At 44.0% G+C, this 13,448-nt stretch overlaps 1 protein-coding gene across 2 annotated transcripts in view; it reads right to left on the minus strand.

The window, feature by feature from the left end:
- Nucleotides 1-13,448, minus strand: part of LOC115083857 (zinc finger protein 271-like) — a 634,158-nt gene that overhangs the window by 187,332 nt on the left and 433,378 nt on the right. The gene's annotated exons all lie outside the window — the stretch shown is intronic.

Raw genomic sequence — 13,448 nt, forward strand, 5'->3', positions numbered from 1 at the left:
TAATTCCAGTAACACTAAAAGTAACAATAAATGTGGTTTTTGTTTACTATTGGCTAAGTGGGAGGTCTGGATGAACTGGGGAGAGCTCAGGCTTCAGAAACAGGAGAGTCGCACTGAGCTGCAGAAGGACTGAGCGAACTGCTGGGCTAACTGGTAAAACTGGTAATTTCACTCCTGCGTTATTGTTTTAAAATACACCGACTTACACATGCAAGTAAATCCTGTTTAATTTCCCTGCATAAAATATGCAGAGAAGTTACTGTTTAACTGAAAATTTCCTTTCCTCTAATGAAGGCAGCCCAATCCCCACAAGTGGGTTATGCACCTCTACCAGCAGGTGGAGACAGAGTAAAAACTGACATCATGGACATATAGCCCTGCCCCGACAGCAGCCGGTCCGTATTCTCCGGAAAAGTCAAACTGTGGACAAACTGATTATACTTGAAAATGATTATTAACAAATCAACCACTCATGCTGCCAACCAATAGGGAACACTGAGCTCAGACAAAACATAGAACAGTCAGTAAACTGAGGGGCTGGTTAAGTCACTTATCAGTCCTCCAACAAATAGCGGGAACAACACTCATCATCCACACCTAAATGGTGAACCAAAGGCAAAAATCAGCAGCTGAGGGCGGAACGAAGGTTGACCTGCCTTCATTAGAGGAAAGGAAATTATCAGGTAAGTTGTCATTTCTCCTTCCTCTGCACTCAGGCAGGCCAATCCCCACAAGTGGGATGTACCAAAGCAACTCCCAAACAGGGCGGGAGTCTGCCCGCAGTGCAGTCAATACCGCCCATGTGAAGGCGGCGTCCTCCTGAGCCTGAACATCCAAGTGGTAATGCTTGGAAAAGGTAAGGAAGACCACGTCACTGCTTGGCAAATCTCAGCATGGGACAATAAATCGAATCTCCATCCACAATACATGGAATGTGGTCTAACCCTGATGCGGCAAAGGAATCTTGGCATCCACATTGCCGGCTGTGATGGCTTCCTTAACCCAATGGGCTACAGTTGCCCACGTCGCCGGTTCACCACGTTTACCTCCACCATGGAGCACAGTCAATCAGACTTTTGGCCAGATTTAGTAACTTCCAAGTACCTCATCAGACGCCGCTCGACATCCAAGGTACACAAAAGATAATACTCACTCTTATCTCTATCCAACATAGGCAGGGAAATTCACAGCGAGAAAGAACCTGCAGTTCGGAAACCCACCATGTGGAACAGATTGCCACTAGAAAAACTGACTTCAAGGTAAGCAGCCACAAGAAAAGGCCGTGTAGTGGCCAAAAAATAGGACTCCTTCCAATTCGGGAACAGGAATTACGGTTTTCAAGTCCAATAGCCTCCTTAAAGTAATCTCTACTGTCATCCTCTTCTGAGGGGAGTTGCATGGATAAATCATAAAGGCATCCAGAGGAACGCAAAGGAATTCTAGAGCACATCCACCCCATATCACTTCCACAGGATTATTGGTCCGACGTGATCTGGACCCATCTCTGATAAAAGTGAGATAGGCACCCGTCTATCTCCCGCACCAGCAGGTTAACACGTCTCCACTATAATAAATACATCAAAGGACATCTGGCATCTGTTCCTTTGTTTTTTTCCCCCAACAGGTTAATATACAGATCTTCATTGATAAGATCGAGAGGCTCCAGTCCCGGAGCCCGCATCTTTCCAAGGCCTTCTGGAATGAAAGGATTAAGACCTAACGAAGGGATGAGGTCTCTGAGAAGAAGCCCCCCTTATAAAGATGAAATCACCTGTAGTTTCGAGAGCAGCCACTTGTCCAAAAAGGACGCGAAGCCAGCCTCTTATCCTCTGGCAAATGAAGGACCTGGGCCTTCCTCCCATCTAGTTGCCATCTTCTCCAATTTACTATCAAACAAAAGAGAGCCCTTAAAGGGCAATCTAGTAAGACTGGGCTTAGAAATGGCATCTGCCGCTCAATTTCCCAGCCATAGCCAACGTCTAGCGGCTATCCTGGAAGCAAACAAGGTCACAGCCCGCATCAGCTAAGGCGGCGGCTCCCTGCTCCATCACCGCGTTGCTATCTGACCTCACTCCCTCATTCTCCTGAGAGAGACTCAGCTTAACCCAAGCCACCAGGGAACAACAAGAAGCAATTTGCAAATTCATTGCCATGGCCTCAAAGGCTTGCTTAAGGATAGCTTCAATTCTCCTATCCTGAGCATCCTTTAGAGCTGCTGCTCCTACCGGAATGATGGCTCACTTAAGAACATAGGAACATAAGAAATTGCCATGCTGGGTCAGACCAAGGGTCCATCAAGCCCAGCATCCTGTTTCCAACAGAGGCCAAACCAGGCCACAAGAACCTGGCAATTACCCAAACACCTAGAAGATCCCATGCTACTGATGCACTGATGGAATTAATAGCAGTGGCTATTCCCTAAGTAAACTTGATTAATAGCAGTTAATGGACTTTCTCTTCCAAGAACTTACCCAAACCTTTTTTGAACCCAGCTACACTAACTGCACTAACCACATCCTCTGGCAACAAATTCCAGAGATTTATTGTGCGTTGAGTGAAAAAGAATTTTCTCCGATTAGTCTTAAATGTGCTACTTGCTAACTTCATGGAATGCCCCCTAGTCCTTCTATTATTCGAAAGTGTAAATAACCGAGTCACATCTACTCGTTCAAGACCTCTCATGATCTTAAAGACCTCTATGATATCCCCCCTCAGCCGTCTCTTCTCCAAGCTGAAAAGCCCTAACCTCTTCAGCCTTTCCTCATAGGGGAGCTGTTCCATCCCCTTTATCATTTTGGTTGCCCTTCTCTGTACCTTCTCCATTGCAACTATATCTTTTTTGAGATATGGCGACCAGAATTGTACACAGTATTCAAGGTGTGGTCTCACCATGGAGCAATATAGAGGCATTATGACATTTTCCGTTTTATTAACCATTCCCTTCCTAATAATTCCTAACATTTTATTTGCTTTTTTGACTGCTGCAGCACACTGAGCCGACGATTTCAATGTATTATCTACTATGACGCCTAGATCTCTTTCTTGGGTGGTAGCTCCTAATATGGAACCTAACATCGTGTAACTACAGCAAGGGTTATTTTTCCCTATATGCAACACCTTGCACTTGTCCACATTAAATTTCATCTGCCATTTGGATGCCCAATCTTCCAGTCTTGCAAGGTCCTCCTGTAATGTATCACAGTCTGCTTGTGATTTAACTAATCTGAATAATTTTGTATCATCCGCAAATTTGATAACGTCACTCATCGTATTCCTTTCCAGATCATTGATATATATATTGAAAAGCACCGGTCCAAGTACAGATCCCTGAGGCACTCCACTGTTTACCCTTTTCCACTGAGAAAATTGACCATTTAGTCCTACTCTGTTTCCTGTCTTTTAACCAGTTTGTAATCCACGAAAGGACATCGCCTCCTATCCCATGACTTTTTAGTTTTCGTAGAAGCCTCTCATGAGGGACTTTGTCAAACGCCTTCTGAAAATCCAAATACACTACATCTACCGGTTCACCTTTATCCACATGTTTATTAACCCCTTCAAAAAAATGAAGCAGGTTTGTTAGGCAAGACTTCCCTTGGGTAAATCCATGTTGACTGTGTCCCATTAAATCATGTCTTTCTATATGCTCTACAATTTTGATCTTGAGGATAGTTTCCACTATTTTTCCCGGCATTGAAGTTAGGCTCACTGGTCTATAGTTACCCGGATCACCCCTGGAGCCTTTTTTAAATATTGGGGTTACATTGGCCACCCTCCAGTCTTCAGGTACAATGGATGATTTTAATGATAGGTTACAAATTTTAACTAATAGGTCAGAAATTTCATTTTTTAGTTCCTTTAGTACCCTAGGATGCATACCATCCGGTCCAGGTGACTTGCTACTCTTTAGTTTGTCAATCTGGCCTACTACATCTTCCAGGTTGACAGTGATTTCGTTCAGTTCGTCTGACTCATCACCCCCGAAAACCAACTCCGGAACTGGTATCTCCCCAACATCCTCACTAGTAAACACGGAAGCAAAGAATTCATTTAGTCTTTCTGCAATGGCCTTATCTTCCCTAAGAGCCCCTTTAACCCCTCGGTCATCTAATGGTCCAACCGACTCCCTCACAGGTTTCTTGCTTTGGATATATTTTAAAAAGTTTTTATTATGAGTTTTTGCCTCTATGGCCAACTTCATTTCAAAATCTCTCTTCGCTTGTTTTATCAATGTTTTACACTTAACTTGACAATGCTTATGTTTTATCCTATTTTCTTCAGATGGATCTTTCTTCCAATTTTTGAAGGATGATTTTTTGGCTAAATAGCCTCTTTCACCTCACCTTTTAACCATGACGGTAATCGTTTTGCCTTCCTTCCACCTTTCTTAATGCGTGGAATACATATGGACTGCGCCTCTAGGATTGTATTTTTAAACAATGTCCAAGCCTGTTGAACACTTTTAACCTTTGCAGCTGCACCTTTCAGTTTTTTTCTGACTATTTTCCTCATTTTATCAAAGTTTCCCTTTTGAAAGTTTAGTGTTAGAGCTGCAGATTTACTTATTGTCCAGTTATTAGTTTAAATTTGATCATGTTATGATCACTGTTGCGAAGTGGCCCCACCACCGTTACCTCTCTCACCAAATCCTGTGTTCCACTAAGAATTACATCTAAAATAGCTCCCTCTCTTGTTGGTTCCTGAACCAATTGCTCCATGAAACAATCATTTATAACATCCAGGAACTTTATATCTCTAGCAAGTCCTGATGTTACATTTACCCAGTCAATATTGGGGTAATTGAAATCTCCAATTATTATTGCACTGCCAAATTGGTTTGCTTCCCTGATTTCTCTTAGCATTTCATCATCTGTCTGACCATATTGTCCAGGTGGACGGTAGTATACTCCTATCACTATACTCTTACCCAACACACATGGGATTTCTACCCATATAGATTCTACTGAGCATTTAGTCTGTTGTATGATCTTTAGCCTGTTGGACTCTATACCCTCCCGGACATAAAGTGCCACACCCCCAAGTTGATCCTCCCTATCATTGTGATATAATTTGTACCCTGATATAGCACTGTCCCATTGGTTATCCTCCTTCCACCAAGTTTCTGTTTAACTGGTCTATCCTTTATATCATTTTAAATAGCCATATTCAACATCAAAAAGCTATGAATATATCATTAAATGTAGGACCCACACTCACAGAGTTTGTGTATCAATCAAACTCAGAAGTGACGACCTGTTTGAAGACTTATGGATATTGACGCGTCATTTCCGGGAGGGAGATAAAAGGTCCCGGGGTTCACCGTGTTTTTTCAAGTGAGCGTCTTTGAAATCAGTCCGCAGGGGAAAGAAACACAGGAAAATTAGCCATTTGAAGATTGAAAGTTTTCACTGATGAAACTGAGAGAGGAGTCGGGACTGCATTTCCCCTGAAGCAGGACCTGTTGGTTCGAAACACGATCGTGTCGGGACTTGTGTTGCATTCAACTCGGGACATTTTGAGATGAGTGTTCTCTTAATATGATTTGTCCGGGACTTTCACTTAATTTTTGCCAATGAAAAATGAAAGGTGTGCTCCTATGATTTTTGACATAAGAAGTTGAAGTTGCATTTTGCAGTTTGTCAGTATTTTAATGAAAATTCAAAACAAAACAAAACAAAAAAAAAACAACTATTCACAAAAAGTCATATTTAAAATAAAGTGACCCTTCACCAAATTTTCTGAGTTTGATTGATACACAAACTCTGAGTGTGGGTCCTACATTTAAAGATATATTCATAGCTTTTTGATGTTGAATATGGCTATTTAAAATGATATAAAGGATAGACCAGTTAACCAATTGAATATTGTTTGTGTTGCCACTTGGAGGGTTTCTGGAATACATATTGTTTTGGGCGGTGTTTGTGATTGATATCACTTAGTAACAGAACGCACCAGCGCATCCACCTTTGGGATATACACTTGCTCTCTTGCCTTCAGATCCAAGGAATACAAACCCACCAAGGCAAGGCCCTCTTTAAAGCTCGCCTCTGGCGCACTCCATTTAAGGTCAATCAACTCGAGTCATTTCCAGGAGGGGAAAGAAACACGATGCTTTGCGAAGGGTGACCAATATGAGGTCCTTCATCTGTGCACTCAGAGTCACTTCAGTCACTCCAAGCGTCTTCAGAGTCTGAGATAACAGACCCGGCAACTCATCTCTGTGAAAGAAACGGAGCAGAGTTCTATGTGCCTCTAAAACCGGGGGAATTTCCCCTTCCTTAAGAGGGGAGAGACGCAAATCATCGTCAGGGTCATCTTGATCTGCATCCTCCCAAATACCATCAGGGACGACTGCACCATGGCGTTTGCATGCGGTGGCGGAGAAGTGGGGTCCCCGACTATGCGACCCTAAATTTAGGAGGCATTACAGTTTCTGAAGGGCACCCCTTGTAGAAAAGCCTCCAGCCCCTGGAAAAATTCCTCCCAGGAAAAAGGAGGATGGGTTCATACCAAGCCCCATAGGCCCAAACCTGACGCCCTCTGAGCGAGCATTTCCTGAAGACGTCGCTGCCATTAATGTCAACCAAAGAAGGGGACATGCTTGTGTCGCCTACAGTCCCACTCCCCTCTGACCAAGGGGATGGATCAGTGTTGGCAAATTACCTTGAGCATCCAAGCAGCGCTGACAAAGACTCGCAGAAAGCCCCGGCTATAATCGCCCTTATATGACTAGCAACACAATCGCTAAGCATTTAGACTTCTTTGACACTGGCGCCATGATGTACTGGCTTGTTGCGTGCCTCAATAAGATATGCGCTCAAGTACGCAATCAGCTATGCGCAGAACATGAGTGCAGAATCCATGCTCGGCTATGCACTCAAACGTGCACACTGTCAGGCCACAGAAGTATGTGCGCAGCGACTGCAGCCTTATGCGCAGAAGTAGGCGCGCTCCTGCGTCACTATCCTGCTGTGAGGTGAGAAAGCACACACAAAATCGAGCAAAGGCACCGCTGCAGCCTACCAAGCAGCCAGAGATACCAAACATGGAAGCGGGGCCTAGCCAAAGGCTGCTCAACCCACAAAGCCTGCGCTGCCTTCACACCACACTAAACTCCCGAGAGATGTGAGCGGGAAGATGCCAAACACCAACGCCGAGGAAGAAAGACCCGGTAAGAACGAAATAGGGAAAAGGAAACCTCCCTGACCTTTCTTCGACTTCAACTTTTTTTTTTTTTTAACTGAGCTCAGCCCTCCCTGGCTGAAAACAGGAACAGGTCTCCGGCTACAGAGGGAGAGAGCGAAAGCCTTCACCACTGAGTCTCTCTCGGCCTGCAACTACTTTTTTTTTTGTATATCCAAGCCTGAAAAAGGCTACCGGACTCAAGGCACTAAGTTGAGGGAAGGACCCACTAGTATTACCCTCAGGAGCCAAGCGGTGCTATCCAGCTTCTTGTTTTCTCCTGGAATCATCCACTTTTTTCCTTTTTTTACTACATGCATTTCCCTACTAGGGGTGCTTATCCACCATCTGCTGGAGACTAAGAATACTGGCAGGCTGATGTCGGGACAGGGTTATATGTCCATGACATCAGCTTTTACTCCGTCTCCATCTTCTGGTAGCGGTGCATATCCCACTTGTGGGGATTGGCCTGCCTGAGTGCAAAGGAAGCATGTAATTATTTAAAAAAGCAGAGTGAAGTACACACTCTCAATGCATTGATATATACATGATTTCTACAGACTGCATGAATACGTGCATAAGCCTACACTCATCCATATGTTCCTGCGCAAATATATGTGCATTTTATAAACTGCACAGGAATCATATATGCATTTCATAAAATACTATAATAAGTCCGTGGGTGTGTGCACACGTGTTTCAAAGCTATCCTCTAACAGGTGTGCAAGCAGAGATATGGTTGAATTTTAAATCATGTGCGCAAATATGCTCCTAATTTTAAGAGGTTACTCAAGCAAACCTGCTTCACATATCTTCCATAGGACTTTGCCGGCTTTAATGCGCATATGTACTTAAATTTTAATACACGTTCAGGCGAGGGACATTTCATTTTCCAATTAGTCCACCAGTTTGCCCAGTCCATCTCAAGATCATCCAGACCCCTCTGTTTCTTCATCCAGCACACTGCCCCCCATTTGATCCAGATCCCTCATCCTGTTGTGTAAGGCCATAAACGCGAGATTTGCAGACTTGCCCCCCATCAGGATCAGCAGTAAAGTTACATGGCTAAAATGCCACCACACACTGTGGCCTCTGGTTTTAAAATATGGAGTTAGGCACGTAACAATTGGCCCTGCCCTGGAATGCCCATGCTCCACCCCCTTATTTTTTGCTTGTGCACATAAATCACTGGTTTTAAAATTCGCGTTGCTCGCACACAGCCCATATACGCGCGTACGTGGGCATTTTAGCACGAGCAACACTTTTTAAATTGACTCCTACGGTTTTATCAATTGGAAACCAGTTACACACAAAATCTCACTTTGTGGGACTCTTAATATCTCTCCTTACATTCAGGAGGGTCTCAAATTGCCCTTTCTGCCCTTCAGATCTTCCCAGGGTCCTATTTAAATCAGAGCTGACTCTGCAATGCTCCAGGTTAGAAAGCTGCAGCAGGGTTTGTACAGAGAGGGCAGGGAGTAGTGGGGGGGCAATCTCCTACCTGAGCAGAAGCTCCTGCAGGCATTTTCCTCTCTGCTCTTGCTGCTTTCAGGATTATAAATGAGTCGGGAGCTCTTTCTCGGGGAGGGGAAAAGCTGACTGTTTGCCTCTTGCGAAAGGTGAGATCCGGGGCTACAGATTTCCGGCTTCCTGCTGTTAATCTGCAAACGAAAAGACGATAGGAAAAAATTTTGCGTCTCTGACTCCCGCCCTCGACAGCTCCTCTTCCTGCTGGGCGCAGACTGATGACATCACAGAAGGGGCGGGACTGAGGTGTACACTGAGCAGGGAAGGGAGGTGCGAATGAAGGTGCTCAGCTCCGTCATTGCAGGGCGCAATCTTTTCTGCCTCCTTATGAATATCTTAAGTTCATGATCGTTTTGGAGCTTTTAGGTGACGCTAGAAAATCACACTGCCCCCCTCCCCCTCCTGCCCGAGCATTTACCCTTTCTTCACCTCAACAGTCCCCTGCTTTCAGCCCCTCCTTGTCACCATTCCTGGGAATGTTTTAGCTCTGCACATCCGGAAATCGGGGTAGCACTAAACAGACTTTTCTCTCGTCTTTCTTCAAACTCCTCTTCCTCCTTGCGTACAGCATGTAACATATTTCTTATTATTTATTTACTTATTTATGGCTCCTATATTCTGCAAAATCCATGTTCATGTCCAGTGTGGCTCACAGAAATTCACTCTTCCTAATTAACATTCTATCAGACAAAATAATTGCCAGCCATTGGTGTCTCTGCCTTAATTTTCTGCTGCTGCCTCGGTTTTGTTTTTGCTGCTCGTCTCTGTTCTTTTTATTTTCTCTCTTTCTCTGATGTTCTTTATCTTTTCTGTTTCAGTTCAGTCTTTCCTTCAGAACAGATATTTTAATCTCTCTTCTCTTTCTATCCTATTTTCCTGCTTCTTCCTTTCTCCTTTTCCTGTCTGCTTCCCTTTTCCCATTCCTCCCCTTTCTCTTTCCGTCTTTTTATTTACAGTGAATTTAATCAAACAAAATGGCCACCAGCCTTCACTTTAGATACTTCTGGTCAAGAAGTGCAAACAGTGCAGCCGTTCACCTTAAACTCATGAGAGTGCAGGCAATGCACAGTCTTTTACTGTTGGCCAGATACAGTAAGACGCACGGGAGAGCTGTTGAGCGCCCACTCTCCTGGGTGCGCGATTCAGTAAAGAAAGATATGCAAATTAGGGCCCGCAGTAAAAGGAGGCGCTAGGGATACTAGCACGTCCTTGGCGCCTCCTTTTTGACAGAACTGGCGGCTGTCAGCAGGTTTGACAGCTGACGCTCAATTTTACCGACCTTGGCTCTCAAACCCGCTGACAGCCACGGGTTCGGAAAACGGATGCCGGCAAAATTGAGTGTCCGTCTTCCAACCTGCGGGCAGACTTTTAATTTTTTTTTATTTTTGGGGCTTCTGACTTAATATCACTATGATATTAAGTTGGAGGGTGTCAGAAAAACAGTTTTTTCTGTATAAGGGGTAAAAATAGCGCGTGGAAAACGCGCAGCCAAACGGGGGCTAACAGTGCGCTCAGCCTGAGCGTACATTTACTGTATCGGCCCAAATAGCAGCAACAAGCGACAGCCCAGCTTAACTGTGGTCTCTAAACAGTAGTACAGCTCACCTTAGCTTTAAGGAACAGTTAGTCTTCAGATATAGCATGTCTTAGCATGCCTCCCCCAGGGCCTGTCGAACCCTTCTAGGGTCTGAGATAATGTTGCTAGATACCAAAATGTTTTTCAGCCCAATGGGTCACCAAATCTAGCCCAAAGGTAGTCCAAAACTCAAAAGTTGTGAAAATAGTTTTTATTCTGCACAATAGTACACAAATTCCTGCAATGTCAGCATACAAGTTTACAAAATTAACAATGTAAATAAAAAAGTAAAAAAAAGATTGATAGAAAAGTATAAAATCAAGGTTGTCATGTTCAGTGTGCAGAGCTGCGCCATTCAAGATGTATTAGAACTTCTAATTTAGAAGCAAGTCCAGGTTGGGGACCTGACCAGACTCCCCGCAGGGCACTATATATTTTTGCCCCAGCCATGCTGACCCCTGCACATTCAGTGCAATATTGTAAAAGCAAGGGAAAATTAAAGAGAATGTATGCGTTGTGCAGATACTGAATTCTCGCACACAGCTTGGGTTTGAAAAGCATGCTGGCACATATGTGGCTTGCATGGGAATTGGTCAAAACTCATTAGCAGAGCTATAAAAGCGCCACCTAAAAATCAAGGTTGTTCAGTGTTGCCTCCTGCCTCTAAATGGTGCTTGAAAGGAATTTTCTTTTTTCTTTGTAATGGTTTGGCTAAAGAAAGGGGTGCAGAACAAAGGAAAAAAAAAACAGCAGGCATGATAGTACACAAAGTCCTGCATTGTCTGCATACAGAAATCAACACAGAGAAACACGTGCACATATACTGGCCAACCTATGTTCCCTGTACGTACCCGGATCAGTCCAGACAGTGGGTTGAGCCTCCTGTCCAGCAGAGGGAGACAGAGAAAAACTGAAAAGGTATCCTATATCAGGACAGTGCACACCCTGCGTCCCTTCAGTATTTCTCTGTCTCCCAGCAGAGGCAGGCAGTTGAACCTGCGGTTCCCTAGCTTTCTCTGTTTTCCACACAGTGGTGATTTCTTTCTTTCTCCTTCTGATTGTTTCCAGGATCAAGCAAGTATTGATTAATTTCTTTATGTAAAAAAAAAAAAGAATTTGAAGGAAATCAAATTTCTTGTCTATGTGAGACAGTTCTGTCTCACAGCTCTTACAGGGTCCCAGGGGGGATTTTCCCCTTGAGTACTCAGCCTGGGACCCCTCTTCCCGGTGACCACTTGCCTGGCTTAAAGGGATGATACTGGTGGTCCAGTCACTTCCGCTTTTCGCACCTGCCTCAGGTCTTTTAGCAGAGAGGCTCCCATTCCTCTGCTTGTTTCTTTGAAGAAAAAAAAAAGGCCATCGGAGGCACAGCTTACCCACGCTTTTCATTGCAGGCTCCAGCAAGGTAAGCAGCCGGGGAAGTGATTACTGGTGGTCCAGTCCCTCTCTTTGTAACCGTCTCTTTTTAGTCAGTAAGGAGGTCCAGACAACTGATCCGTAAAGATAGACTTTTATTGCCAGCAAGATGCAGCTAAGACAAAGGCTCAGTACAACTGCATGCCACGCCCCCTTCGGAGCAAACTTTTATGCACTTTACAACTCTTATCTTTCACACATGCGTCCTGGTTTTTGCTGAACAAACATTTCACAACTTGCTGAACAAGCATTAGCTAGCGTGGTCCTCTAGTAGGTGTAGCTTAAGATCAGACTATTGTTTCGTCATTTAATTGACGTGTTAGACATTTTACATTGGCATTCGTATTAATACAATACAAAGTATTATTCCAAAATGGAGTTACGTTACGTTACGCTAAAAATTAGTGCGCCACTGCGTCACTACGCATTACGTATCATTTGCGTTGCAAATGTTAGTATGTTCAAGATGGCTGTGCGTTTCACTGCTGGCATGATTAGTCGGAGGATGTTCAGTTGCTCGTTCGTACTTCAGGGGGGTCACGAAATTGAACCCCTTCATTCCCCCCTTTGATACTTCAACTTTGAAGAGAAGGCAGAAGTATCACTTTATATCTGAAGAGTAACTGAAACGACAATAAGAGTTAATACCAGTGACATTGAATGTGAGCCCTAATATGTTGGTAGGTCGTTGGTTGCTTCACGGGTTTGAGACGGGTGGACCCTATTGGTGTCACCCCCCTTTGTAGCCCGACTTACCCCAACAACACGTTGGCTCCATTATGGTAATGCTTAGAGGTTAGAGTTTATCAGACTTATAAGTTAGTAGTTAGGTACTCTTTATCAGAATCAGTATCCGAATCATTGTTAGTGTCGTAGTCAGAAGAATCAGATGAAGGGAATGTGGAGACAGACACATACTTATTAATCATCATGACGTGAGCAGCTGCTCGCCGATCAGCAATATGTTCAATCATGGATCGGAGATGTCTAAAAATAAGAGGGAGACAAATAGGAAATAGAATGCATGTCAATACAAGAAGTATCAGAGGAAAGAGGAGTTCTTTAAGGCCAGGAATGGAAGTGAGCCAGTTGGGTAAAGAACCTGTCCAGTCAAGAATTCCAGTCCACGTCTGCACTGGTACATGGGCCAGGCGAATCATTCGATCAGTAATCTCCTCAATGACTTTACTCTTGTCATCTACCTGTAAACAACAGTTAGAAAGATTAAATTTGCCACATACACCACCTTCCTGGGCTAGGAGGTAGTCTAAAGCCAATCGATTTTGGTAGACAGCTGTTAAAATTTTAGTGTTTTGCTTGGCTAAGATGTTGAGAGCCAAGGCAGAATCATTTGTCAGGAGTTCCAGTACTGCTTGGAGTCTTATAATTCGATTGAGCATATAGATAGGTGTTCTATATCCATAAGAACCATCCTCAGCCCAGGTGGCCGGACCATAGTATTGTACAATTCGTTCAGGAGGCCACTCTTGATCTTTCCAATCTCCTATGGATACTTTAGGAGTGCTTCGACGTTTGTTGGGTCTCATGGGACTGTATACTGGAACTCCTAAGGTTTCTCCAGCAGTGATGGGAAGTAGGAAGAAACTTGGCCGAATTGTAGCCAAGAAGCAAGTGCCATACCAGTTTGTTGGTAATTGTTCATAGGCTCTTCGTCCACATACATAATAATAACCATCTGGAGCATTGAAAACGGTAGTAGCAACGCCTGCAGCTGTCCATGTTTTGT

This window comes from Rhinatrema bivittatum, chromosome 2, assembly GCF_901001135.1.
Source record: "Rhinatrema bivittatum chromosome 2, aRhiBiv1.1, whole genome shotgun sequence".
Lineage (NCBI taxonomy): Eukaryota > Metazoa > Chordata > Amphibia > Gymnophiona > Rhinatrematidae > Rhinatrema > Rhinatrema bivittatum.